This window comes from Artemia franciscana, chromosome 14 (genome assembly GCF_032884065.1).
Source record: "Artemia franciscana chromosome 14, ASM3288406v1, whole genome shotgun sequence".
NCBI lineage: Eukaryota > Metazoa > Arthropoda > Branchiopoda > Anostraca > Artemiidae > Artemia > Artemia franciscana.
In genome coordinates, this window is record NC_088876.1 from 22,450,717 (window position 1) to 22,469,181 (window position 18,465).

Consider the following 18,465-nt stretch of genomic DNA (forward strand, 5'->3'; position numbering starts at 1 on the left):
TAACGAGGGGGCAAACTCCCTCATATACATGATAAAAATATACGAATATAGAAGTTCGTTACGTAAGCTAATTTGTAAATTACGTGTATTTTTTTTTACTAATAAAAACGTTTGTTAAAAATTAAAAATTATAGTTGCCTTTTTAAATAACCGAAAAATTGGAGGGCAACTAGGCCTCCTCCCCCACCTTTTATCTCAAAATTGTCTGATCAAAACTAAGAGAAAGCCATTTAGCAAAAAAAAAAATAATACGCAAATTTTGTTTTAATTATTTATTTGTGGAGAACCAAAATCAGACATGCATTAATTCAAAAATGTTCAGAAATAAATAAAAAAAAACAAGTTTTTTAACTGAAAGTAAGGAGCGACATTAAAACTTAAAACGAACAGAAATTACTCCGTGTATGAAAGGGGCTGTTCCCTCTTCAGTGCCCCGCTCTTTACGCTAAAGTTATTTACTCTTTTATAAAATAGAATTGAGAGAAAGAGTCAAACTTTAGCGTAAAGAGCGGGGCGCTGAGGAGGGAACAGCCCCATTCATACACGGAGTAATTTCTGTTCGTTTTAAGTTTTAATGTCGCTCCTTATTTTCAGTTAAAAAAAACTTGTTTTTTATTTAATACCATCTTGAATCACCTCAAAAATTGAGCTAAATCTTAATTTACAAGTCCCAACTCAGTGTAAAAACAGTTTGAGTCCTGGATACGGACTGACTTGATATATAATACGCACTAAGCGTCGACTCGGTGTGAAAAGAGCGATTCCGCGACTTAATAAAGCAACAAGTGCAGTACTGTATCGTACAAACAAGCTTGGACATCTTTATAATGGTTTGTTGTATGCTGCTGGGTTGTGTTTTTAATGTTTCCTTGTACCATTCTACCACCAGTTCTAAGAAACTTCCATTCCCCTTTTTTGATCTTGATAGTCACCTCTTGATAGCATAAAAAGTAGTTCTGTCTAGAATTAAACCGAGAACTTTTATCCAGAAGCAGACGTAATAACTGCTGCATATAAAAATACACTATGGAGTCACATTACGTGAATTTCGATTTCGATATAAGAATGGTCAAATCACCATCTTCCCTCTTCATTGACTTTCTCCTTCCAGAAAGTACCATACTTGTCCATTATCAGACCGATTGTTCTGTTTACTTAAGGATGCATAAAAATAAAGATATAAATATAATGTTTTGCATTATAGATTATCTTGCTATGTTTGCTATTTGTTGTATACAGTCTCAGCTGCGGTCACTGACTCAGTACAAAAATGATGTAACGCCTGGCCTAGTTTAAAACAAGCAAAGTCCTGATTTCATGCTTATAAAATCCTAGTCTAAGCCACGAACTAACTAGAACGAACGAACTAACTAGCTAGATATAAAGAAGAGGCAAGTCTTGACTGTGAGCCAAGTACTGACTTGGTGCAAAAAAGAAACTAATTTGAAGCCACGGAACATCAGTGATTCGGTACAAATACGAAATAGTAAGTCTTGATTAATGCAAAAATGAGATAAATTCTGATTTGATTCAAAAATAATTAGGTCCTGGTTCGGTGCAGAACCGTACCGAGTCCACACTTGTCGCAGAAACAACCCAAGTCTTTACTTGGGGTAAAAAATGATCTACGTCCAAGCTACAAAATTCTGGCGACGTTGTTTTAAATGGGCATTAGCTTGAATCGGTTCGAAGTCCAAGCTATGGACTGACTCAGTGGGTATCACAAAGCAGGACGTGTCGCACCTTTTTTGAGCCAGATTTATACAAATAGTTTTGTTCCGAATGATTCGAGACACAAAGTGAGTCAACCCTCCCTCTCAAACCCCTAATACTGCCCCCCTTGCCCAACTTTTTAACAGAATTGTAAGTATGCTGCAATATGTTTGAACTTAATTCATGTAATGTTTCTAGTTTGCATATCTGGAGAATTATAGTGAGTATGTAGCCCCTCCATCACCTCCTCTTACGTCACTGAGTTTCTAGCAGTAAGGTAGGCACCTACCCCCTCCTTTGAACCAGCGTAATTTAAGGATTTTCAAAGTATTTGATCCGAAAACCACCACGAAATTTTTGGTAGAGTTTTGAGCAATTTCTATTATCAGCTTGAAACTTACAAGGGGAGTTCAATTCTATACTGCTACAAGTACTAACAACGACTCACCGCAACATGAAGCGACCTGAGGCCAACGCAGTAACACACGCTCCTCCTCCATCCAATCTAGTCAAAGCCTGCATATAAAATGAAAAAGAACTTACAGAGCCCTACACCCCTTCATTGGTCTTTGTAGAATATACTCCAATCCGTTTCATACTGGGGTAGAAACCTTGGAGAAATTGAATAGAGGGACAAAATTTCACTGAAGTTCCCTCTACCATCTGCAGGAAGGTACTCAGATCTGCATAACATTTTTTGAGCACTTATCTATAGCCAAGCTTATTCTCCAAAGATTTTAGACGAATGCTCTTTTTTCTTTTTTTTCGAGGCCTTAGAAAGGTTTCAGAAGACAGAAATTCCGTTAATTACGAAAATTTGAAGTCTACTAGCACCGTGACTGTAAAGGCTCATTTCTCGCGGAAAATGTCTACGATTTTCATTACTTTGCTACCAAATTTCAAGTGGTTATCAGCGCTTACGACGTTTTGGTTACGTCCCCGACCAACTACACAAAGATGCTACCAATTTTAAGTGGTCCTTCAAATGTAAATCATTCATCAAATTTGCAAGTACAAATCTTTTTTTCTATAACATTATAGTCAACTAACCGATGGCTCAGCAGTTTTGCTGCTTCACATCTCAACTAAAAACTCCCCTGACTGCGCATGTCTGGGACTTTATCGCGATATATCTCTAATATATATTTGGCAGGGGGTAGGAGGGAGAGGGAAATATTTTCCCTCGAATTTTTATACCAATGATGCAAAAAAAGTTCTTTTCAAGATATAGGGGGAGGTATTTTTTTTTAATAGAAAAACACAAAAAAAGGATTTATCAAAATTTCAGAACAAAAATTGCCCCTTTACCAACTCCCCCCCCCCTGTGCTCAAATTTTGGTCTGATGATTGGGAGCATAAGTGGGGCCCAGACGGGCCCATTGTTAAACTCTTCCCCGAGACGGTCAAAAGACCGTTCTTGTTTAATATGTCTCTAATAGGATACTTCAGCACAGAAACTTGTTTTCGTTTTAATTAAAACTAAACTTGACTGTAGGAGAATAATCGTATACCATTTGGTCTGCAAAAATAATTGTTATTATTATGTTATTATAACAATTTAAAAAAACAATTTTTTTCAGGCTCGTAACTTTTGATGACGAAGAATAAATTTGATGAAACTTATATATTTAAAATCAGCATAAAAATCTGATTTTTTTTATGTATATTTTAGCATCAAAATTCCGTTTTTTAGAATTTCTTTTACTGTTGAGCCGGGTCGCTCCTTACTACAGTTCGTTACAACGAACTGTTTGAACAGCAAGGCGATGACAAGGGACCCTTTCATATACGGAGTAATGTCTGTTCGTTTTAAGTAATTTCCGTTCGTGCTTAAGTTCGTTTAAGTTCGTTTAAGTTTAGATGTCGCTCCTTACTTTCAGTTAAAAAAAATGTTTTTTATTTAATATATCAAAGGAATTGGCTTATTATACTGATTCTAAATAATGTTCAATTAAGTTTAGTGCTACCCATCCATGGTTACGAGCCTTAAAAAAAACTGTTCGGTTTTCGAAAAAGGGAGAAATAATCCCCAAATTGTAAAGTAATCTTAATGAAGATCACACCATCAGATCCTGCATGTCACAGAAAGCAACTGTAGAGGTTTCGTGCTCGTATCTGCAAAAAATGCAGAATTTTAAATATTCGGCCAGAACAAAGATCACGGATGCGTTTTTATTTGTTTGTTACTTTTTTTTCCAGGGATCATCGTATCGAACCAATGGTACTAGAACATCAGAAGAGGGCTCATTTGACCGGAAATCAGAAGTTTTTTTACTCTTTAAAATCACCAAAAGATTGAAGGACAACTAGCGCCTTTCCCCCTAAAATTGTTTGATAAAATTTGAGATTGCCATTTTGTTAAAAATTGTTAAAAGTTCTTAAACGATGGCTTTAGAGATAATATGACCCCCCCCCCATCCTTTGGGGATAGGTCTTTAAGCTATAGAATGTGCCAGTTGTTTACATATAGTAATGGTTATTGCGAAGTATACTGAATTATTCGGAAGAAGGGGGTATTATATACATGGGGTGAGTTACCATGGGGATACTTTTTGGTGTTGAGGAAAATTTCCAGGGGTGAACTTTCCAGGGGAAACTGTATACTGGGGGCTTGACAAAATTCCTGCATAAAATTCTTTTTATTTGCGTTACTTTCTATTTGTAAACTCAATTTCGTATGTGTAGATGTTCCGGGGAATTGATACGGGAAATTATCAGTATTTTTGGATTTCTGGGAAATAATTTCCAAGGAAGGGGGATTTCCAAAGTGATCGAAAAACGGTTAAAACTTAGTTTTCTCAAAGGAAATCATGCTAAGGATAATTTTTCTGGCTGATTCTTCTGCTAGAAATTTTACGGGGGTGGGGGGGTATTGTATTTTTGGTGAGGATGAGACTTCTCGATGGGATGTGCTACCAGGAGTTTCGTTTCCAGTGATTACTAAGGATAATATTTCGATTTTTCTTCTTATACACATTGTTTTGGTCTTTTAAAAAATATATTTATACTATGTCACATATTTAAACATCAGAGAGCCCTATTACAGAGGTCACAATGTTTTCAGCCACGTAGAAAATCAAAACTCAGGCAGAATTTCCATTCATTTGAATAATTTTACCCCGTTAGGTCCATCCAAAATTCTGTGGTAAAAATATTATTATTATGGACTTATTCACCAAAACTACCGTTCACACCAAATATTCAAATTTTCTTCAAAATATTCATTCAAATCTAACATATCAGCTCTTAACCAGAAAAACTAAAAAGCGGGACACTACCAATCAATTTACAATTATTGATATTTACAGTAAAACCGAGGGCTCATGAGGCTGGTACCCCACATTATATCTAGGTTAGGTATGGCATGATTTGGAAAAAAAATATCAAAAATAAAATTTAAAAAATCAACTGAAAGTAGGGTGCAACATTAAGAGTCGAAACAAACGGGAATTTTTCAATATATGAGGGGGATTGCCCTTCCCTATATCCTTCCTTTTCACACTAAAATTTGACTTGTTATCCCAATTCTTAAGAATGGCTACTGAAACACAAGGGTCAGTGAACTGGAATAAGAATCCATTTCTAAGCACTTTAAAATTTTACCGTGGCGGGAAAAGAGATGAGAAAGGGACAGCCCCTTTCATATATGGAAGTATTTTCTGTTTGTTTATGTTGCTCTTTACCTTCAGTTGAAAAAAAAACTATTTTATTTATATTGGATTTCCTGTAAGACTATAGCATAATCTTTTGTTTATGTCGTGAAAAATAAATAAATTAGAAATAGGCGAAATAGGCACTTTGAAATGCATTACACCTTAAGTAAAGCTCAAGTGATACTCTAGCCTTTAAGTAGTTGTAAGATGAGATACCCCTATTCATATTTGCCTTAGTTTTTGTTCAGTTTTAAGCTGAATTAGACGGTTCATTCACTACATTCATGTGGATATAGGTTTCGAAACCTCTGCTTCTCTGTTTTTACGCATGGTTAACAAAATTATTAAGGGGTAATTTTGAATTTGATATATTTAAAATAATTGGGTTCACACACTTTGTAGTTCGTGTCAGTTTGTGCTGATATTAACCAGCACTCTAAAAAACAGAAGTATCGACATGATATACAGCAAAGTCTCCATTTTAAGCTAATTCTAAAAATGACAATTGCATTAAATTTTTAAGTACATAACAAAAGTGAGTAGTATAGAAAAAATATAATAATTCCCAAAAAGTGGGGAAAAGCCTACTAAGGTGATCCAACCTTAATGAGTGCCATCAATTACCGTATTCCTAAAAACTTCCTTGCAGAAATCAAATCTACAACTATAAAAATACGAAATATACAATTTTTTTGTGTCAAGGATGCCTGTGTTTCTTTTTTTTTTTTACCAGGGACAGTTGTATTAAACCAGTCGGTGTAGAACTTCGAGAAGGTTTTCATTTGAACCGATATTGCGGGCTCTAGTGGCATTTATAGGGCAGCCCTGGCTTCCTTCTTTCTACCATATCTCACCCCCCCCCCAAACCAGTTTCGACCAGACATGGCGTCACGTTATTTTTCACAGATAAGTGGGTTTTTCATGTATTCTTGACATCAGGATCTTGTGGAAGTCTTTTGTTTTGAGTATTTTAAGCTCCTCAAAAGACGTTTCGGAGACATAACCTCTAATTATGCAGATGACAGCTTCAGATAAATAAAAACGCTAGTGAGCTGCATTAGAAAGGTGAGACTATTACATCTTGTTAGACTTCGGATGGCATAGGAATCTTATATGAAAAACGTTAGGATCCATAAGATTTTCCTTATTCCGTATAAATAAGCAGACTAAAAATCCTTTTTTCTACACCTAAGGGCTCACTGAAAAACTTTAGGAGAAAGATTAGCATGCTTTGGCGTTTGAACTGTGCATTGATGAATGTTTAGGTGTGAGGATCTTTCCATGGATGAAATTTTTATGGGAGAAGAGAATTTTCCATGATGGGGGTGCCCAATTTTTCAGTAATATTTAAAAAACCACCAGAAATTAAGTAAAACAGAACAAGTTTTTATAGCTGAAAGGGTTTTTTTATTCTATTTAAACGACCTTTGTGATTCAAGGGCCATTCTTAGAGAATTGGAAAAAAATTTGAACTTTAGTTTAGAGAAGAAAATATTGACGAAGGGGCGCACCCCTTCATACACGTAATAATGTCTGTTCGTTTAATTTTTAATGTCGCTCCTTACTTTTAGCTGAAGAAACTTGTTTTTCCTTATTAAAAAGAAGATTTCAATGGTGTATCTTTTACGTATTATACAATTTAAATTTCTTAGATTATCGATTCACAATTAAGGTAAAATTCTAGTAATTGACTTCTTGCTATCTCGGAAAGGGTTTAGGTTAGGAAAATGAAATTTTCAGGAATGGGTCTACAGGCTAAAGTATGTCCAAGGAAGGTATTTTAAAGTACCCACCTCCACTCCTTCTCTCTCTAGAGGGCCCTGGGTAAAATTCTAGTTAATTGACTTCTTGCTATCTCGGAAAAACCTTTCTGAGATAGCAAGAAGTCAATTAACTAGAATTTAACCATAATTAATACTATTGCTCTTTATTTTGACAGTTTTACTTTAAGATGTCACGAAATGTGTAAGGAAAATTAACATACAACCATAAAATATTAAATTTTACTTCCAAATTCTCATAATTCATTTGTAATGAACAAAACTCGGTAATTGCGAAAAGTTCAGCAAAAAAAGAAACATTGACCTGAAGTTGCACAACAGTGTGCAGGGTAGGGATCTATCGAGGCCTTAAAGCTATTATAGGGATCCCATGTATTTTGTATTATAGAATTCAACTCCTATGATAGCCCACTTTTTCCAAACTTTCTAAGAAACACAAACAGTGATATCGTGTTATATATTTTAGTCTTTTTTTCTCCCAACACTTCAGTAAGGTATATTTGAATAAATATATTCTTTTTCACAAAACAAAATTCAACCAGTCTCAAAGCTCCTCGTCCAAGCTGACTGTCATGGCTCGAAGCATTGAGTTGGGAATCCTTCTGACTCTGATGTCATTAACGTATGGTGGGCTTACTAGCTAGACGTCGGTAATAAAAAGAAACAATAAACAAAAAACGTGCGAGCGTTAATAAACAGGCGTATATCCTCATTTGGTTTCTCCAATAAAAAGCTTAGCCTACTGATTATAGAAGAAGTGAAGCAGACCAATCAGAAGTTATCGGATAGCGCGGCTATCACAATGAGGAGGTGTCATCAAAAGAGTAAACCTAGGGGTAAAAAGAAAGTCGCAACAACTTTGTAGATAGCGCTCCCATCGCTCATAATTGAGCTAATTTTATGGTGGCGCATTAAATATAAGTTTGCAATTTATAGCGGTTAAAACAAGGCAATAAAATAGCCTACAGTCACGAAAACTGGTATACCTTGGTAGTAAAAAGGACGAAAATACATAAAGTTTTATAAATCACCGTTTGAATCAAGATTTTAAAGAGTTGATTTTTACAGCCATGTTAGGTGACAAGAGAATGCATTGTACAGATTATGTAGGGACTAAAAACGAACTTAGAAAAGTACAAGGAATATGCATTGCGGCGTCATAGTTTATGCTTCCCTGAGTACTTTGTATAACATTGTTAGGCTATAGATATATCTAGAAATATTTTTTTTTACTCATGAATTCTAAATTAAGATTTATCAAACAGTTCGTGGTAACGAACTGTAGTAAGGAGAGGTTACTCAATAGTAACCAAAACTCTAAAAAAATGTAATTTTGATACCAATAGCTAAATCAAAAGAATCGCATTTTAATGCTGATTTTAAATATATAAGTTTCATCAATTTTAGTTATACCCATCAAAAGTTACGAGCCTGAGAAATTTTGCCTTATTTTAGAAAATCGGGGGAAACACCCCCTAAAAGTCATGAAATCTTAACGAAAATCACACCATCAGATTCAGCGTATCAGAGAAACCTATTGTAGAAGTTTCAAGCTCCTATTTACAAAAATGTGGAATTTTGTATTTTCTGCCAGAAGGCAGATCACGGATGCATATTTATTTGTTTGTTTGTTTGTTGTTTTTTTTCCCAGGGGTGATCGTATCGACTTAGTGGTCCCAGAATCTTGCGAGAGGGCTCATTCTAACGGAAATAAAAAGTTCTAGTGCCCTTTTTAATTAACCAAAAAATTGGAGGGCACCTAGGCCCCCTCCCAGGCTAATTATTTTCCCAAAGTCAACGGATCAAAATTCCTAGATAGCCATTTTATTCAACGTAGTCGAAAAACCTTATAACTATGTCTTTGGGGACGATTTACTCCCCCACAGTCCCCGTGGGAGGGGCTACAAGTTACAAACTTTCACCATATATATGTGCTTACATATAGGAATGATTATTGGGAAGCGTACAGACGTTTTCAGGGGGATTTTTTGGTTGGGGGAGGGGTTGAAAAGAGGGATATATGTTGGGGGAGCTTTCCTTCGAGGATTTTTTCATGGGGAAAAAATTTCCATGAAGGGAACGCAGGATTTTCTAGCATTATTTAAAAAAAAAAACAATGCAAAAAAAATATGAAAAGTTTTTTCAACAGGAAGTAAGGAGCAGCATTAATACTTAAAACGAACAGAAATTATTATGCATATGAGGGGCTCACCTCCTCCTAATACCTCGCTCTTTACGCTAAAATATTTTTAGTGATTTCAACTATTTATCCTACGGCTTTTGTGATTCAGGTGTCATTTTTAATGAATTGGGACAAAATTTAATCTTTAGTGTAAAGAGCGAGGTACTGACGAGAGGGTGAACCCCTCATATATGTAATAAAAACATGAGATTACAAAATTTCGTTACGTAAGCTAATTTATAAGTTACGTTTATCTCTTATTAATATAAAATTCGTAAAAAATTAAAAGTTCTAGTTGCCTTTTTAAGTAACCAAAAAATCGCAGGGCAACTAGGCTTCCTCCACCGTTCCCTTTCTTCTCAAAATCATTCGATCAAAACTATGAGAAAGCGATTTAGCCAAAAAAAAAAAAATAAACTTGCAAATTTCGTGTTAATTATTCCTCTGTGGAGAGCCAAAATCAAAACATGCATTGATTCAAAAACGTTCAGAAATTAAATAAAAAAAAACAAGTTTTTTTAGCTGAAAGTAAGGAGCGACATTAAAACTTAAAACGAACAGAAATTACTTCGTATAGGAAAGGGGCTGCTTCCTCATCGCTAAAGTTTTTTACTGTTTTAAAAAGCAGAGATGAGAGAAAGAGTCAAACTTTAGCGTAAAGAGCGGGGCGTTGATGAGGAAGCAGCCCCTTTCCTATACGAAGTAATTTCTGTTCGTTTTAAGTTTTAATGTCGCTCCTTACTTTCAGCTAAAAAAACGTGTTTTTTATATTTAATATAATCTAATGCCAGATGCCTATACACTGTTTTAGTCGTAACTTCAGAGAATGATAGGGTACTTATATATTATACGAAAAATGCATTCAAGGACTTGTATTGCAAACATGAGACATAACCCGTTTCCACGGTGTTTCTACCAGACAATCAGCTTCGGATCGGAGGAAAAATGCACTGCAGCTATATTTTAATTACCTTTTTAGTTGGTATTTTGGTTAGGTTAGGTTAGCTTAGGTTACGTATTTAGTATAATGCGCTCTGGATGGCCCCCTTTTATAATTCTTTGTTGCAGTTTTCACAGCCGAAGCTAATCGTCTGGTATTAACATCGTGAAAACGGGTAATGTCTTGTGTTCGCGATACAAGTTCTCGAGTGTGTTCTCGTATAATAGATAAGTACCGATGGTAGTTCAACACAATCTATTGTTTTTTGGTTGTTTTTTTTTTTTTGTGGAGTGGTGTCAATTGTTTACATACACTTTCCTATGCAAAGGAGTTGAGCTGTAAAATGAACTTAAGTACAATTTTGATTCAGCATTTGAGCAATACAAAATTTTCTAGTATCAAAATATTAGTATAAGTACGATTTTGACTCGGCATTTGCGCAATAAATTTTTTTCTAGTATCAAAATTTAAGAAAAATTGCCCTTAATGACCTATCCAAAATTGACTAAAATCGGCCGTGTAAAAATATCCCTTTATTCAGGGAAAAGAGAAGGGGGATCCACAGCAATATTTTCTGGATTGAAGGAATGCTTTCTATAAATTTGAGTCTGGGAACTGAGAATTACATCAGACTTGGAAAATTTTATCGCTTAGCACCCCATTTTCACCTAAGCAGGGTCAGAGAGAGATAAAAAGTCAAAATCTTAATTTGTGGAGTTCTTGATGCATTGAAAGTCCGTTTCCTATTAACTCGGATCTGAAAAGGGCCGAAAATGACACCAAAATAATCCACCAAAATAAAGACACCAAAATAAAAAAAATCATCTCTTATTACCCCATTACCACCTTAGGCGAGGTTAGAAGGAGTAAAAACAAGGTCGTTTCCTAGTAATTCCAGTCCTGGGATACAAGAAATGACAAAAAATTTGGAATAATTCCATCGTTCAGTACTCTCTATCCAAGCAAGGTCAGAGGGAGATGAAAAAAACAGAATCTTGATTTGTGCAGTATTTGGTGGATCGAAGGGTCTTATTCTATTAGTTCAAATCCTGGGAGACCGAAAATGACATCAGAGGTGAAAAATTATATCACTTTGTACCCCATTCACACCCTAGGCAAGGTCAAAAAGGGTAAAAATACCGTTCATGGTATTACTGCAATTTAAAACATAATTGAAAAAATGAGGAAACGGGGTACGAAGTAAAGGTAATTTTTGATTCTTATGTCATTTTTGGTCTCGTCAAACTTGAATTAATATGAAACGACCTTTCAATAAAAAATATTGCAGAAAAAATGGGTTAGTAAAAAAAACGTTTGGTACTTGGTAGTTATACGGAACACACTCAAGGATATATCCTTAGGTTAGGTCTCAGAAAACCAGCTTCATAGGCACAAAGACAAGTGAAAGATGATACAGTGCATTGGCCTTAGACAGAATGATATGGACTTGTATAATTTGGGCTATATAGTTGCACATTAGGAAGGGGTAGGTTTGGGGCACTGTCCAATTAATTTACCACCAAAACTGCCACTCCAACCCACACCCAGTCCCCCCAGTGTGCAAATATATAGTACAAATTATATTATTATATTAACCTAAGGTTATATGAAGGTTATAATTCATTAAGATTAAACTAACTTCACTTTTGGTGCCAAAAACAGTTCTATTTCTCAAATTTCGTGGTTTGGCCTTTTTTTCGTAGTTTTATTTGACTATAATTACAACGACACAATGCATATAAAAACAGCATCAGAAATTTAAATGTGCAATTTATAATAGATTCTTTTAAGGATTGGGAGAAAACATTTCCATATTCTACTCCACTATTACTTTTTATGTCACATCTCACTTATCGCTAAACTTCAATGTAAAAGAAGATTAACTGGGTTTAACTATTTTTAAAGTAATTTTGAAACAGATATAAACGATAGTTGTTGTAAGAAAAAGCCCAAAATTCCCCCCCCCCCAAAAAAAAAAATATATTATAATATGGGGATAAAAATTTGAACTATATAGTGATTCAATTAATCGAACTGGAAAATCAGTTGATATTTGAGCCATATTTGAATCTGAACGGAGGCTTTAATTTGAGTTAGAGCAAACCAACTGGATAAATTGAGTTAAAGATAGGGATTTTCAGACGAGAAATCACCTGAGAAACGTTTGGCTCCCTATCTCAACAAGTAAATCAGTGAATATAAAATCAATTTGTTAGCTTAAAGACTAAAATGGCATATAAGTACCCGTTTCTATTTATTTTGTTTTTTGATAGAGCATCCTCTAAAATTATTTCCAATTTGCAGTTTTTAGATTCATTTTAGAGGTTCCTTTCGCTCTAACACAGAGAGTGAGAAATTGAATCTTTGGTTCTCCGCCTGAAATCTGAGATGAAGTACAGATATAGTATACAGTATAAAAAGTAGATATCTTTTAGGATTTTCTACTGGCACGAAATTCTTTTCCGAAGTGAATCTAGCAAAGCCAAAGACCTTTGTTAACCACTATTGACAACTATTCTTTGGCATAACGCATAATCTTATAAAAGATGTCTTTTCTACTGAGAGAAAGAGCATGAACAGGAAAATTTTAAGGCTGCAAAACCGACAGAAAATATTTATCTAATGTGTGGTTAAATATATCACACATTATAGGATTTTCTACTGGCACGAAATTCTTTTCCGAAGTGAATCTAGCAAAGCCAAAGACCTTTGTTAACCACTATTGACAACTATTCTTTGGCATAACGCATAATCTTATAAAAGATGTCTTTTCTACTGAGAGAAAGAGCATGAACAGGAAAATTTTAAGGCTGCAAAACCGACAGAAAATATTTATCTAATGTGTGGTTAAATAAATCAACTGTAATTTTCACCTAACTCCAACGCTGCTGATCAAGATGAATAAGACTTATGGGAAGAATCAACAACAGAAATTAGCCACCCTCTCCAAAACAAGTAATTTTTTAATGTTAAAATCTCCCCTCTTTTGTGCCTCCGGGGTATTGACGTCTCCTAAACTCAGAAATTTTACATGCTGCCAAAATATAACTTTTAATAATAAATCTAAGCCTAAAGTTGAAAAAAGTGCTGTCTAGCTTCTATCCCAACGCCTTTCGAAATTCTCAGGCGCCGTGCATCCGTTCGTTCGAGTTCCATGCACATGCACATGAATCGTTTAAAAAAAAAACTAGGTTATTTGTCTGCCAATGAAAAAATTCTTGTTATATTTGTTTTTTTTTTTTTATTTATTCAATACCAAAACAGTGATAGACTCTAAACAACTTTGAGAAAATTATTTTGCTGACGTCATTTTAAGGCCAATGCTTATAACTTTGCCTACAGCATACACAATTTCCAAAACCTTTCTAATCGCTCAGGTGAACAGTTCTATGGACTAAATTGATCAAGTTTTCTTATCTAATAGCCAATATTAAGAAAATTAGCCAAAGTTGGTTTGAGGTTTCGTCATAGCCTATACCCCAGGTAGCTGCACAACAAAGTAAATTCATCTAAATAAGAATTTATTCTACTTAAAGCAATCATCCTGAGGTAATAACGCTTACCTCCAGAGTGACATAATATTTTTGGTACAAGATTGCTCATTATTGCCTTTTGTCGTCATCATTATTATATTTAGATAGACTAACTAGATGTGTTCATAAGAGACAATTGGCGTCAAATCACGAAAATCAAGGGGGGAGGGGGGAGCAAATTAAAAAATTTCGAAATCTAGGCCGGGAAAATTTTACGTTTTGTTTTAATGAAAATACCGAAAATGAGTGTCTTCTAAAATCAAGGGGAGGGGGAATCTAGAGGGAGGGGAACCTGCCCCTCCCCCAATTGATACCACTGTAAGAGATATCCCAAGAACATTTTTCTACCTTTGGAGCTTCAACTTCTCAAACCTTCATTTTTATTAACATATATCATGCAAATCAAAGACAAATATTTTATGTGTAAATAATTAAAAAATAATTTTTCATCCTCTTTATAAACAAATTGTTGCTAGTAAATTGTTCAAATATTCAGAAATTCAAATTAATAAGAAAAATGTACTTCAAACATTTATTTCAGCATATACAAAAGTAAAATATGGAGAAACCTGTTTGTTTATGCTGACGATCATGACATTTTATCTTCTCTTTTAAAAATTTGAAGAGATTATTTCTGCGTTTTGCCATTGAAATATGGAGCACAACCAAAGTGGACGCAAGTTTCTATTTCAGAGGAAGAGAAAAATACAGAAAGGAAAAACTAATAAAATAGGCAAGTTAAATTTAAAATATAATAACTTTGTTATGAATGAAGTATAATTGTGAATCTGAATATCAAGGAGGACACAGCGGACTTTTCGATTAGGAGGAGAGGGTGGATTCCTGAAAAAGTGCGCTACCAGACTCAATTTTATGTCTTTTTGAGAAAATTTGTTCAGATAAATGTTGGGGAGGGAAGATTTAAAAGGTACCCTCCTGTACTTCTCTTCATTTTGAATAATATTTAACTAAGCAGTGCAGCGGGGATTGTGAGGGTAGTATCAGATTCTCCCTTGACACTGAAATAATTTAACGAAATATAATAGACTAAATTGAAAGGAACGAGGTAATTTTCTGTTGTTTTTTTTTATTACGACCGAGGAACGGTAAAGTTTTTTTTTTTTTTTTTTTTTTTTTTTTTTTTTTTTTTTTTTTTTTTTTTTTTTTTTTTTTTTTTTTTTTTTTTAGGGAGGTAGGCACCACTTTTCTGCTAACAGGCATGCTAAGAGACTCCTTTTTAACTAAAAAGACTTCGCTGAGTATTAATACTGAATCATCCATTGTTGGAAGGGTAACATATGAATAAGTGTTGAATATCCTTGAAAGTGGCTGAGTTTCTCCCAAAAATACGACATTTTTAAACAGTGGCATGATTTGTTTTAAGGTTCTGAATAAAGTCTTATTTAAGGGCAAGAAATTTCAAGATATTCTTCAAAATTGTCTATTCTCTTTACAGCCTTTGTATTCTATTGTGCATTTTTGGACAAATTTTTAGCTGGACTACAAAGAATCTACGTCTTCGCTTTATTTTTACCAAAATAGACAAACTTTAAAATTCAAAAAAACCAAGTAAGTCAATGGGAGTTGTCCGAAAAGAGTTCAGAGAGTTAGCCTGCCACAGCTAGTGTAGGACCACTGATAAGGTCAGTTGAGTTCTTTCTTCTTTCTTTCATTAATTAAAGTGTATTTTTAAAGTTTATACGATTACCCCCCCCCCCCCCAATTTAAAACATAAATGCAAATTAGTGATCTTTGTACGCATTATGACACAAAATATCTTTAAAGAATTTCCCCTTAATTTGAGTTTCAAAAAACTTACATCTTATACATAGTCCTGAATTTTCTTTTTTTGGGGGGGGGGGATTTTGAAATTCGAGAATCGCTGCACCTTTTAATTAGCACTCAAAAATTGTACGCATTAACAAAACACTAGGAACGCCATAAATACGCTTATGTGTAATCAAACAGCTCGTGGTAACGAACTGTAGTAAGGAGCGACCCGGCTCAATAGTAACCAAATATCTAAAAAATGGAATTTTGGTACCAATAGCTAAATCAAAAGAATCGAATTTTAATGCTGATTTTAAATATACAAGTTTCATCAAGTTTAGTCTTACCCATCAAAAGTTACGAGCCTGAGAAAATTTGTGTTATTTTAGAAAATAGGGGGAAACACCCCCTAAAAGGCATAGAATCTTAACGGATTTTAAATCACACCATCAGATTCAGCGTATCAGAGAACCCTACTGTAGAAGTTTCAAGCTTCTATCTACAAAAATGTGGAATTTATATTTTTTGCCAGAAGGCAGATCACGGATGCGTGTTTATTTGTTTTTTTGTTTTTTTCCCCAGGGGTGATCGTATCGACCCAGTTGTCCTAGAATGTTGCAAGAGGGCTCATTCTAATGGAAAAAGTTCTAGTGCCCTTTTTAAGTGACCAAAACAATTGGAGGGCACCTAGGCCCCCTCCCACGCTAATTATTTTCCCAAAGGCAACGGATCAAAATTCTGAGATAGCCATTTTATTCAACGTAGTCGAAAAACCTTATAACTTTGTCTTTCGGGACGAATTACTCCCCCACAGTCCCCGTGGGAGGGGTTACAAGTTCAAAACTTTGACCAGTGCTTACATATAGTAATGGTTATTGGGAAGTGTACAGGCGTTTTCAGGAAGTATTTTTGGTTGGAGGCAAGGGTTGAGAAGAGGGGAATATGCTGGGGGAACTTTCCATCGAGGAATTTGTCATGGGCGAAGAAAATTTCCATGAAGAGAGCGCAGGATTTACTAGCATTACTTAAAAAAAAAACAATGAAAAAGTTTTTTTTTGAGCTGGAAGTAAGCAGCAGCATTAAAACTTAAAACGAACAGAAATTACCCATATGAGGGGCTCACCTCCTCCTAATACCTCGCTCTTTACGCCAAAGTATTTTTAGTAATTTCAACTATTTATTCTGTGGCTTTTGTGATTCAGGGGTCATTCTTAATGAATTGGGACAAAATTTAAGCTTTAGTTTAAAGAGCGAGGTACTGACGAGGGGGCGAACCCCCTCATATCTATATATATAAAAATAAGTTGTCTGTATGTGTGTCTGTCTGTCAGGTGACGTCATGTTTCTGTGTCGACTGACGTCATGAAGTTAGTTGTCGTCATTTTTGTTATAACGGTGACGTCATTAATGGTATTTAAGACATGCGTTCACGGAAAAATGTTTAATTGTAAAATGACTGAAGAACCTACAATGGCAACAGTCGAGGAAGCTGCTCAAAGAGTCTATGCCAAAAAACTTGCTGCTGATAGAGAAAGTAAGAAAAGAAAGCTTGGATATAACCGTGAATATAAATGACGACCGGGACACAGGGACACAACTACAACGGGGACGCCGGGGGCACAGGCGGGATATATAATTGACGACTAAGACACAGGGATTGTTTGAATCAAACAGTTCGTGGTAACGAACTGTAGTAAGGAGCGACCCGGCTCAATAGTAACCAAAACTCTAAAAAATGGAATTTTGATACCAATACCTACATCAAAAGAATCGCATTTTAATGCTGATTTCAAGTTTATTCTTTCAGTTCAGTTGAGCTGATTTCAGTTCATCAAGTTTAGTCTTACCCATCAAAAGTTACGAGCCTGAGAAAATTTGCGTTATTTTAGAAAACAGGGGGAAACGCCCCCTAGAAGTCATAGAATCTTGATGACAATCACACCATCAGATTCAGCGTATCAGAGAACCCTTCTGTACAAGTTCCAAGCTCCTATCTACAAAAATGTGGAATTTTGTATTTTTTGCCAGAAGGCAGATCACGGATGCGTGTTTATTTGTTTTTTTATTTTTTTGTTTTTTTTTTTTCCCAGGGGTGATCGTATCGAGCCAGTTGTCCTAGAATGTTGCAAGAGGGCTCATTCTAACGGAAATGAAAAGTTCTAGTGCCCTTTTTAAGTGACCAAAAAAATTGGAGGGCACCTAGGCCCCCTCCCACGCTAATTATTTTACCAAAGTCAACGGATCAAAATTCTGAGATAGCCATTTTATTCAACGTAGTCGAAAAACCTTATAACTATGTCTTTGGGGACGACTTACTCCCCCACAGTCCCCGTGGGAGGGGCAACAAGTTACAAACTTTGACCAGTGCTTACATATAGTAATGGCTATTGGGAAGTGTACAGGCGTTTTCAGGAGGATTTTTTTTGGTTGGGGGAGGGGTTGAGAAGAGGGGGATATTCTGGGGGAACTTCCCATCGATATTTTGTCATGGGGGAAGAAAATCTCCATGAAGGGAGCGCAGGATTTACTAGTATTATTTAAAAAAAAACAATGAAAAAATAAATATGAAAAAGTTCTTTCAGCTGGAAGTAAGGAGCAGCATTAAAACTTAAAACAAACAGAAATTATTACCCATTTGAGGGGCTCACCTCCTCCTAATACCTCTCTCTTTACGCTAAAGTATTTTTAGTAATTTCAACTATTTATTCTACGGCTTTTGTGATTCTGGGGTCATTCTTAATGAATTGGGACAAAATTTAAGCTTTAGTGTAAAGAGCGAGGATCTGACAAGGGGGCGAACCCCCTCATATATGTAATAAAAATATGAGAATACAAAAGTTCTTTACGTAAGCTAATTTATAAGTTACGTAGATCTTTTACTAATAAAAATATT

At 35.1% G+C, this 18,465-nt stretch overlaps 2 long non-coding RNA genes across 2 annotated transcripts in view; one reads left to right on the forward strand and one right to left on the reverse strand.

Moving 5' to 3' along the window:
• LOC136035463 (uncharacterized) overlaps window positions 1-18,465 on the reverse strand; it is a 77,764-nt gene that overhangs the window by 57,206 nt on the left and 2,093 nt on the right. The gene's annotated exons all lie outside the window — the stretch shown is intronic.
• LOC136035461 (uncharacterized) overlaps window positions 1-18,465 on the forward strand; it is a 54,164-nt gene that overhangs the window by 31,106 nt on the left and 4,593 nt on the right. The window contains exon 3 of the long non-coding RNA XR_010619443.1: window positions 15,259-15,445. This is a non-coding gene — a long non-coding RNA (uncharacterized LOC136035461). The remainder of the gene's footprint in view (window positions 1-15,258; window positions 15,446-18,465) is intronic.